Here is a 10,872-nt window from a genome sequence, read left to right as displayed (position 1 = left end):
TCACACGTGAAATTTTCTGGCTACGCCACTGTCGGGAGGGGGGTGTAACATTGCTGTAGACCCCTCCCCCTAACTTGTCAACGGAAAGGGCGGAGGGGAGGGGAGCTGCCGCCAGGCCGCAAACCTTAGGCAGCCCAATTACCGGTTGCATTTCTTTTGGGACGTGAATACTGCTTTAATGTCATTACACAGTAGGATTCATGGCGGTTCGAGGGCATGCGACAATAAAAAATAACACATACAGCCATCAACAAGCCTTGAGCAGATCTTAGGGAGCTGGGCAAGACTCATAAAAAGAAAAGCTTCGCATCCCTCTTACATGCATTGTCAACTCTGGGTCACCGCCGGCTGTACATTTCCTGTAAAAAAAAAAAAAACACAGGCACTCCTCTGGGATTTGTCTGAGTATGCGTAAGCATTGTGACTCTTCCTCATCTACACGCAGTCCATGTCGTTATCAATGTTATGAGACTTGATCCGGCGAGTATAAGCGACAGCGCTGCGGCAATACGAGCTGCTGTGGTCGGCGGCGCCAAGTGAATGGCGCAAGTAAAGCACTGCAGGTGGCGGGGCCAGGTGCGCTAGTGACGTTCCGTTCATTTTGAGCCGTTATCGCTCTTTAGCCCTTCTCATCCGCGTCGAACCATTATCAACCGTTCTCCGGCGGCGGCTGCTTGTGGCACCGTATCTTGAAAGCGAACTGCAATGCGGACAGAGTGTGCCCACTGCTGAACTTCACGCGCTGTGTTCTCGCCGTTTACTTCGCTTTGAAAACAGACGCGCACACACCTATCTCGAAATTGATCTGCGAAAAGGGCATAGTGCGGCATGAGCTGAGAGCTTCGTGAGCGCTATGTTCTCGCTGCTTCGGTCGCGTTAAAGTGAGAGCTAGCACGAAGGTGAATTCACTCGCTGCTGCGGGTTCTATTTTGAAAGATATCGTGTGGTACGGACTGGCGGACGGATGGTTTTTTCGTGTTGGGTAACTATAGAAATGCTTGCGTTATAAAAAAATCGCAGGGTTCGCGAATTTCGTGATAACAACCAACACCAACGTGCTCCCCCGTCCCCCGCTGAGCGATGCCGTCTAGGTCGCACCCTCCTCACTCCCGGGAAAAGGGACACTACGCCTCTATCTAAGTTGAAGTAATGATGATGAAACGTTAGCAACGACAAGAACGCCGTTTCCTTACGCGTTGTCCCATGGCCTCCGAGATTTGCATGCGAAGCTGGCGCACGCGAATCTAAGAGGCCATAATTGACCACTTAATCGCATAAAAAGACAAAAAATAATGCCAAGTAACACAGTAAAGTATATAAACAAAGAACTGATCTTAACCATAGTGTTTGGGGAAAAGAAATAAAAAAATTACCGACGATTACGTTACTTCCTAATGCGAAATTTGAGCGCAGCAAATAAGCTGTTTCACCTTTTGGATAGACTGAGGCAAAGAAATCGAGCAACACATGTATGCGCTATCACATAATTTTTTTTTTATTTTTCACACGTATTCCTTTAACAAAGACTCCACTAACAGTTCTTGACAGTCATGAAGGAAGCTTTGTGGTCGGAGAAATAGACTGATATATGTTCGACTTGGTACACCAATGCTTGATTCTCAAAGACGAGATCTATACAAGTGCCTCGCGAGGTTGTCACAGCCGTGGGGGAAGCAGAGGCTAAGCGCCGCCGCCGAGAAGACCCTGCCGTTCGCGCCGCCGAAGCGGAGGCTCATCGCCGCCGTCGAGAGCAACCAGCAGTAAGCGAGGCTGAAGCAGAAGCTCATCGCCGCCGCCGAGAAGACCCTGCAGTTCGCGCCGCCGAAGCGGAGGCTCATCGCCGCCGTCGAGAGCAACCAGCAGTAAGCGGAAGCGGAGGGGGGCGGCGTGTACACCCAGCGGCAAACGATGGGGGCAGAAGCGCGCGCAGCAAGCGGACAACACGATAAAGGGAGGAGGGAAGAGATAGCAGCGACTGACTGATGCCGCTGACGGCGATAGTGAGTCAACCCCAGCTATCCGCCACACAAGAACAGGGGGGGGGACCCTTTCCTCCTCTTTCTGCATGGCGGCGACGGTGTTCTATGCAGTCACGTTATCTTGACTCTCTAGCGGCGTCAGCGGCATCCAGCGGTATCAGTCGGTCGCTGCTAGCGCTGGGGGGATGAAAGGGGGGCGGAGCTGGTTACGAGGCCGACGACGACGCCGACGACGACGACGACGCGAAACCCAGGAACGGACGCCAAAGAGCTGCGCTCTAAAATTAGACAGCCACAACACACGCCACTAAAGCCACCACCGCCGGCATAGCGTCGGCGCAAACAGTTGGCAACATTGGTTCACCGCTACACCGCCGCTTCGTTTCCGCAACGAGAGCCGCCATCTTCTCGCGCCTAACGTTTTCTATGGTTTTGTTCTTTGCAAGTCCGCGCACGCAGCTCATCGGTGGATGCACGACTGCACAGCGTCGCAGTGCGGGCTGCGTCATTTTCTCGTGTTCGCATAATCGGTGTGAGACATGTCGCATGTGAAATGTTTGATAGAAATGCCTCCCGTCCAAGTGAAGCGGCTGTACGGGGTTCGGAAGCGTCGATGGGTTTTCGGCATGGGAATTTCAGGTACGTGCAAATGCGTTTCGCCCTCCTATTAAGCTCCGGAGCAAAGCGTGCAATATTTGATGTGAAAGATGCATTGCCCGTCATCATGATGTGAATTTCGAGCGGCAAACGAGAACTGCGACACTTCGCGCACACCGCGGCTGCTAAGTCATCGTGGAAATTGTTTTTCGATCAATCTGATGTTACAACTGTATTTGCTCTTTAATGTTCTCCATTTATTGTGTATTCAGCTTGGCTGCCAGAAAATGCTTGAATTTTTTTTAGTACTCAAATGACGGAATATTTCACTGACGGCCGTGTGTGATACACACAAGATGACAAAACTGATAGCAAAATGATTAGATGTTTCTTTTATAGAGTTCGGACTCGACTTTTGGTGAGGATGTCAATCGACCTTGGGCCTAGTGACAGCACACCGGACATGGCCAAAGTGCAGCCTGTCAGTTGAGTGCCCCCGAATGGACCATCAACATCGGAAAATGAAGTAGAGCAAGGTAGGGGCAGTTTTAACTTTGGAACAGAATACTTACAGCTGCCTTTCTTTAAAGAACTTAACATATTTACAAAGCAATCCTTTCTCTTTGTGCAGCCTGCATATAATTGTTTTTGCTTGTTATACAGATCTTCAGAAAGCAGTTCATCTGAACCCTTTTTGCATGCACAAATAAATAGAGTGCACTTTCTGAAGAAATTGATGCACTGAAATGTGCATTTGGCACACACAGAGATGCAAAATAACCAACAACCTTAAAGCGGTAAAAAAAAAACAGGATTGAAAGTTGTTCTAACATCCTAACCCACCTTGGCATACGGAACTAAATATAACAGCAAGAGAGGTGCATGCAGAGAAGTGTTTGTAAATGCTTGCAAGAGATGGAAATTGTCTAAGAGATTGTTTTTATTTACTCGGAGCTTCTTGGTACCATGGCAGTGCAGCAAAAGCTCAAGACGACGTCCTGCTCCTAATAGAGCACCTTTAGATTTGAAAATTAAATTAAGGGCTTTTACATTCCAAAGTCACAAGCTAAAGTTTTGGAAACCTGGTCTTCTTTAATGTACACCTGAATCTAGGTGCATAAGCGTTATTGCATTTTACCCCCATTGGAGGGTAGCTTCCATGGCCTAGATTGAAGCTGTGACCAACATGACTGAGCAGCATGGCATCATAGTAACTGGGCTATAACACCAGGTCAGAATGAAAAATACTGCTTACAACTACCAACTTCTTGGCTCACAAGCACTTTGCACTAAGTTAAAGGAGTATGGAGTACAGACAGCGACCGTTTATGTACCAATTTCTTTTTTGGCTGTAGACTTCATTGTTAAGGTGCAAAGCTTCAATTAGTCAAAACCGCCTAAATTACAAAACCAGCTCAAAACAAGCACCATGTATAGCTGGATTTGGACATGAAAAGGGTCAATTCATGTCGCCGAAAATGGAGGCGGCAGTCACACTATTTCATGCATTTTGCCTAAAACATAGTCAATAATAACTAATCAATTTCTAAAATATTCTTCTCAAAAAGTTTTTTTTTCTATCATGAAAGAAGGAGCCAAATGGTGTTGAGGTGCACGAGTGGTTAGTTGCACAGCACTTCTTGCATGTATTCACAGGCTTCTTTCAAGCTTCAAAAAAAAAAAATTGTATTGCACCTATTGAGCAGTAGAAAGCTGGATTGGGAATTTTTCAGGATGCTCTACAATTTTCGCACTGACACTTTTGCTTTGAATATAATATTTGAGCAGTTAAATAATCAATAACTAATTACCTGATTAGGAAAAATGCAAAAATTGGTTTCACTTGCTCAAAACGATGGCAAACGATATTACATTGGTTCTGTCCATCTACGTGGCAGTTGTACATATTTAAAGCTTGCAAAAGTGACACAGACCACCTGGTACTTGCAAGGCATATATATAAGCGGCTAAGTTGTATGAGCCAGCCATGTGTAGCGAATCATGAGAAAGCCATGTTTCTTTGACTTAAGGGCACGATGAGATTTACATGCTCGACACCTTGTATCAGTGTGTTCTAGGCCTGTTCGTAGTTTAGTTGCTGCATAAACAATATCTCCACATGTAAGCTCATATGCATGTTTCAAGTATATTGCCTCGTGTTTCCAAAATAAACCTTCCTCGCTCTTCCTTCATTATGTCTTCATCTGTTGCTGTGCTAAATTTTTAACATGCAACTGCACAAGTTTTCATCAAGTTTTCATATTTCCTCATTGTTTGGTAGCTTTATTTCTGAACAAGTTGTTTTCTTTAAACCCGGTTACACACTGTAGTACACAGCATTGCTGTCTAGAGTGGGAATTGTTTTTTTCATATTTACATTAATACACCTTGCCTGGGCAATGGAAGGCTTTCTACGTAACACGGCCCTGCAATAATGTTCTATATTGCATTCTACCATCGTGAAAAAGCTGTTTATTTACCAGATGAGAATATGTATAAGTGTTGGAAGTAACAGAACTGGAAGAAGCCAGCAGATAATGAGGCCAAGGAAAGCATACAGGAACATGTTCCAAGTTTTTTTATGTGAAGTATAGAAATAATAAATTCAAGGGAAATGAAAGTGGATGAAAGGCATCCACCTGTGGGTGGGGAGTGGACCCATAACGTTCACATTACGCATGTGATATACTAACCACTGTGGTTCTACGGCCGCGTTCGAGCGTCAACAATCTGAGGGGCCATTGCGGACGGTTGAATGCTGCCTTGGTAGCACAGTGGTTAGTGCATCGCGTGCCTAATGCAAAGGTTGTAGGTTCTTTCTCCACCCATGGCTGGTCGTTTTTTTTACCATTTTCATTTGCCTTTATCATTTCTACATTTAAATAGAAAATTACGAATAGGTTTCCACATGCCTTCCCTGGCATCTCCCAGCTGTGATTAAGAAAAATTTTGACCCTCAGTTCCCTTTCTTGTCGTTTAGAAGAACAGGAACTTCATTCTAAAAATAATGAATTCACCTTGTACAGCATCTCAATCTGGTCTCAAAGAAATCTTATCACAGTATGTGTATTACTAAGTGAAGTTTTTGTTAAGATGATGATATAGCATGGGACCTAATTAGTAGCCTTTGTGTACAGAGATATGACTAGTCTAATAAATAGGAGGATATTAAGAAGCACTTCAAACATGGTCTGATCATGTGTTTTAAAAAAACTGTAATCTAACATGATTTCAGGCATAACTGCTGCCACTGAAAAATATTTGCATCATCTGCATTGGCATTGTTTTTAGAAAGCACCAATACTGCGTTCATTGAAGTAGCCTCGTGGAACATGAAGCATCGCTTCTTGCCGAGCCAAGGAAATATTTGCATATCTGAGGTGCATGTGTCATATGCTCGAATGCTGTTTAAAGGCTGCTAATCAGAAAATTACTTCGCTAGCCTTCCAGAGATTGCTGAGATTGCTTCAGTAGTCTATGCTACTCGATCATAACCAATTTGCCAGAGTGAACTTTCATCACAGTTGGCTTTGCAATGTTTATGCAAAATACCACAATTGCCTACTAGACATGTGACTGCACCAAAACTTGGATTTAATGACCAGTAAGATTTATGGGACAGCAAAAGTTAGTTTATTACTCCAGAACAAAATGCCCTGCACTTCGGTTATTTCTGCCATAGAGTTTCTTACAGTAATTACTAGAGGGAACTCTGGCGCTGCAGTCGTAACACCCTGGGAATAATGGGAAGCACATGGATTTGCTTGTTCTTCGTGCTTGCGAATTCAGACGTTCTTGTGGCTTTGTATATTATACACTGTATAAATCTTATTGTCGTAAATTTCAGCAGTCTATACTCTTCGAAGTGCAGAAGACGCCGCCAACAGGCATCATTGCTATTAATTGCAATGATTGAGCTTGTCCAGGTGACCAAATCGAAATGCCCCAAGCGTCTCAAGGTACTGGTATGCCCGCGATAAATTCATCAGGGTGTTGCACTCGCTTGTCGGTACATGCCTCTGTGGCTTAATGGTTTCAATATCAGACTCCTGTTATAGAGTTCCTGTGTTCAAATCCTGTCGTCGGACGATTTTAATGATGTTTATTTATTTATTACACATCTATTGTTGAAAATGGCTAGTTTACAAAGTCACAAAGCTGTTTTAAGCCAAACAGACGAAGTTTGGGCAAATCCATGTACTGCCCATAATTCCCATGCTGGTGCAACCGTTCTTGTTTCATCTCCTGTAGACACTAGCGTCAGAGTTCCCTCATGAAACTCTATGATTTCTGTACCTCACCCGTGCAGAAGCGGCACCACATCTGCTGCGTAAACATGCGCTACCTTTCGGACAAGTGCAGGGAATGCTGTGAACTCGTCCTGTACAAAAGCTTGCACTAAGTAAAACAAATCACAACGTGCAGTTGCTACCATGTTGAACTGGTGGAACGAGTAGCGAAATGCAGCACCTCCTGAACTAGTTCGGAAAGTGCAGGTTAATCGAGTGGAGATTATATAGCAACACAAGTTGAGTGATTCTGCATTACATTCAGGAAATATACTTTATGATACCTTTCCATTCATTTCTCTAGTTATTAGGAATTCCTTTTGCATTGTTGGACAAAACTACAGAATGCCAACATATTTTCTAGCATTCACTGGTAGCAAACATGTCAAAACTTGTTCTAGTTCCTCGATTGCCGTTTTACCCGTTAACCCCCAAGTTAATTCCGGAAAAATGTACCAAATTTTCCAAACTTTTTATGCACAAATTTTTTCGGTGTCATTCTCATTCTAAAAGTATATTACTTCATTGGTCCCTGGTTAGAAATAACACAAAAATAAAAGCTGCTCTTGAGGGCAGCTTTTGCTCAGTACCTACTGTAACTTATATTTGACAATAAGAGAAGCATAACATCGGGCAGAAAGAGTGCGGCTCGTCATTGGCGATATTGGTACTACCTCCAGTCACTAGTACAGCTTGGGATCAAGGGTTAAAGGTTGCGAATTCATTGCTGCCCAATTTTAATTCTGCAGGTGTTACACTTGGGGTGTAGCGTGCGTATGTAAGTGTGCATGCATTAAAATGACTTCATGCTAAAGCAAAGCAACTGTAGTGCAGAGAGGCATCAGTAATCTTTATATATTTGGTTTGTAAAGATGCGCTAAGTTTATCTTTTGCAGTATAGACTGGGCGCTCTTTGGCCAAAGATGCCCTTGTGCTATTGAAACCTATCAATTAATCAACTTTTTGCAGTAGCAGGTGCTTATTCTTTTTTCAGGATCGGTGCGCCAGTTTTAATTTGTTTTTCTTGAATTGTGCAATCCCTACTCACAGGAATGCATGTCATCTGAGGTGTTCCTTTTTCAATCAAGAATGTTGAGGTTGTCTTTGTGAAACTCGATTGCTTGCCTCAAACGAGCTTGTACAAACTGACCAAACTGATAATTCTACCTGCTTATATATGAAATATGTGGCGGTTATGAACCCTCATAATGAATGACACATAGTACAAAAATTTTTTGTATTAAAACAATTTCATGAAATTTTTCGTGTTTTTTGCGTTCGTTTCGTCCACTTCTCTTGTGTCCTGTCTGCACGCCTCACCTCTTTTTATGCATATTAAATATCGTCTAAATTTAACCATGCTTTCTTTACCACAATGCCGGCAGAAAAAGTTCCAGTAACGCCATGCATTCAGTATGGCGGCCCAGACGTGTATGCAAGCAACCTCCTTCATGTGGACCAAAAGCTACTCTTTAGTGTCTCGCAGACTTCCATGCGAAGCCCTCAACATTCTCGTCTCAGTGGAATGGCTGCTCATCTATCAGCGTGTCCATCACCAAGACTGCCAGTTGTAAAGCTTCTGAACCCCTTTAAGAAAGCTTAATGAAGTTTTTATTTAATTTTCACAGTTGGCCGTAGAATCTGAACATTTTTGATGCTTCTAACATTTTTACCTGGCACAAAGCTGTGCAATAACTTTAAACCAGTGTAATGTATTTAAGTTATGCTCACTGTAATGCCTATATCGTTTTGTTTGTGTTTAAGAAATTTGAATGTCTGACGAGGTAACTGCATTCCAATTTGTCATCGTGGCTCGTTTCAATGAGCTGCTTGGAAACAAGATGCAAAACTTACCACACGCCAGTTGTAGCATTTTTGTTTTCATCACTACAGTATACACGTTTCAAAAGATGAAAAGTGGGGAAAAAGCCCAAAGAATATAATCATCGTAGGATTGTCATGTCCTTACAGCTCTGCAATGACTAATGCCTAGTACATCTTGGGAGCATATTGGTTGCAATGCGTACAGGTATATTTGATAAGAGAATAGCTTGCACCCAGATTTGCCACACAGTTGATGGCTGATGGCTTTTTTTGTCTCCATGTTATTACTATGTATTCAAAATTTATTTAGATGTAAAGGACACTCCAGGCACTGAAGTACCAAATGGCACTTGCATTTCAGGGGAAAAAGTGTCCAGCATTCAATTTCAATAGAATAAGCGCCAAAATTGGCGGCACACAAGAAGAAATACAGACAGGACAAGGCGCCTGTCACATGCCTGGCATGCCTGTCACAAAACGTGTTCTAGGGGCTACCTTGCCTCTATAGGTAAATGGACACCAGATATTCTGTGTACAATGTAATAGGTGTACTTGTCAGGAGTGCTTGAAAGATGTGCTACAGGTTGTACTGGCACTGTCTGAAGATAATGCATGGTTCTAGAAAGCCTGCAGCTGAGCATCTGCCACCGTACTGAAGGAAGTGTCCTAACTTATTTTGTTGATGTGGTTGAAAAGGTGCTCTGTAGACGGTACCTGTGCAGCCAAAACATTGTTGAGCCCTATAGGCAACTGCGTTCACAAATGCACACAAGTGTTCTGTCATAGCAGAAAGTTGAGAACAAGCAGCATTCTTACCGGTGTTTCTTCGAAACATTAGTGCAAGTCATTCTTTCACCAAGGCTGGTAATCATGCATGGGTAATGAGAACAGGACATTTGTGACACACAAGGGGTCATGTGTCTAAAGTTTAATTAGATCAGTAATTTATGAGATGGAATTATAAAAAGTATACCTTTTGTTCCTCAGTGGTCTCTTGGAGCGACATGACCATTTCCGGCAGTTTAGTTTTGACTTCTTATGTCTAAATTTGGTGTGCATATTGCAGCTATAACTAACAGTCAGTGCTCTGTCCTGCCCAATTTTTATGCTGTCTTTGTGATATTTCCAATATTTTGCAGTTTAGCTGAGCGAAGTAAATGTTCCTACTATTACTAGTTTTCATGTTCAACTTTTGTGCAGTGCTCACTAGTTATTACTAGCCATGTTTTGTTCATGTATGCTCTTGGATTATAGCGCGAAGTGACTTGGACACAGACTAGAAGCAGACGGCGCGTGCCAACTCCCAACTAAATTTTTATTGAAACGAAGAGAATATGCATATATAGGTGATTGCAAAAAACCGCAGCATAAGAACATGACAAGGTATGAAGACATCAGTTAAACACATCAGGAAGTAGGGAAGTGAAGAAATTAAACAACAAAAAGACTACTTCAGATTAACACACGTGTTGTGAAGCTACTGAAATTTGCATTCTAACAGTGACAAAGATGAATGGCTAACATGAGTCTCCTAATCTTTTCATGTGGAATGCCTCATTATTTCCCGTGTGGTTTAGCATTTGTGTCTTGAAAGAATTTTTGTGTCTTCAACCAGGTTTACAACTGCAATTGAAACAATGTGACACTAGACATGAAGCATTAGGGTTGTTAAGTGAATGTTTGTGTTCTTTTAGTCTAATATTATTGCACCTGCCGCTCTGTCCAATGTAAGTCTTCCCGCACTTGAGAGGAATCTGATAAACTATACCAGTGTTACAAGGCACAAAAGGGGACACATGTCTAACGCTGCAATCATCTCTTCTTTTTTTGCCACCCTGTTCAAGTTTCGTATTTATCATAGGGCACATGACAGACAACTTGCAGGGGGGGGCAAGAAAACTTTATCGACGTCATATCAATTCGCCACGTTCCTTAAACCATGGAATAATCTATGTACATAGGGCACCACAGCAAACCTTTCTTTTCGGTTTTTCTTGTTTCTTAGCGGGGCTCTTTACCCATTTTAAAAGCTTTTCGCAGGTTAGTGATAATAAATGCACAGGATAACTAGCTTTCTCGAGCCTATGCATTTGTTGTGAAAAACTTTGTTTCATATTGTGTGCACCTGACTTAGTAATGGCAGACTTAAGAGCTGAGTAAGCTCGTCATGTCTACACAATATG

This window comes from Dermacentor variabilis, chromosome 2 (assembly GCF_050947875.1).
Source record: "Dermacentor variabilis isolate Ectoservices chromosome 2, ASM5094787v1, whole genome shotgun sequence".
Taxonomy (NCBI): domain Eukaryota; kingdom Metazoa; phylum Arthropoda; class Arachnida; order Ixodida; family Ixodidae; genus Dermacentor; species Dermacentor variabilis.
Note: the sequence above shows the minus strand (reverse complement) of the source record.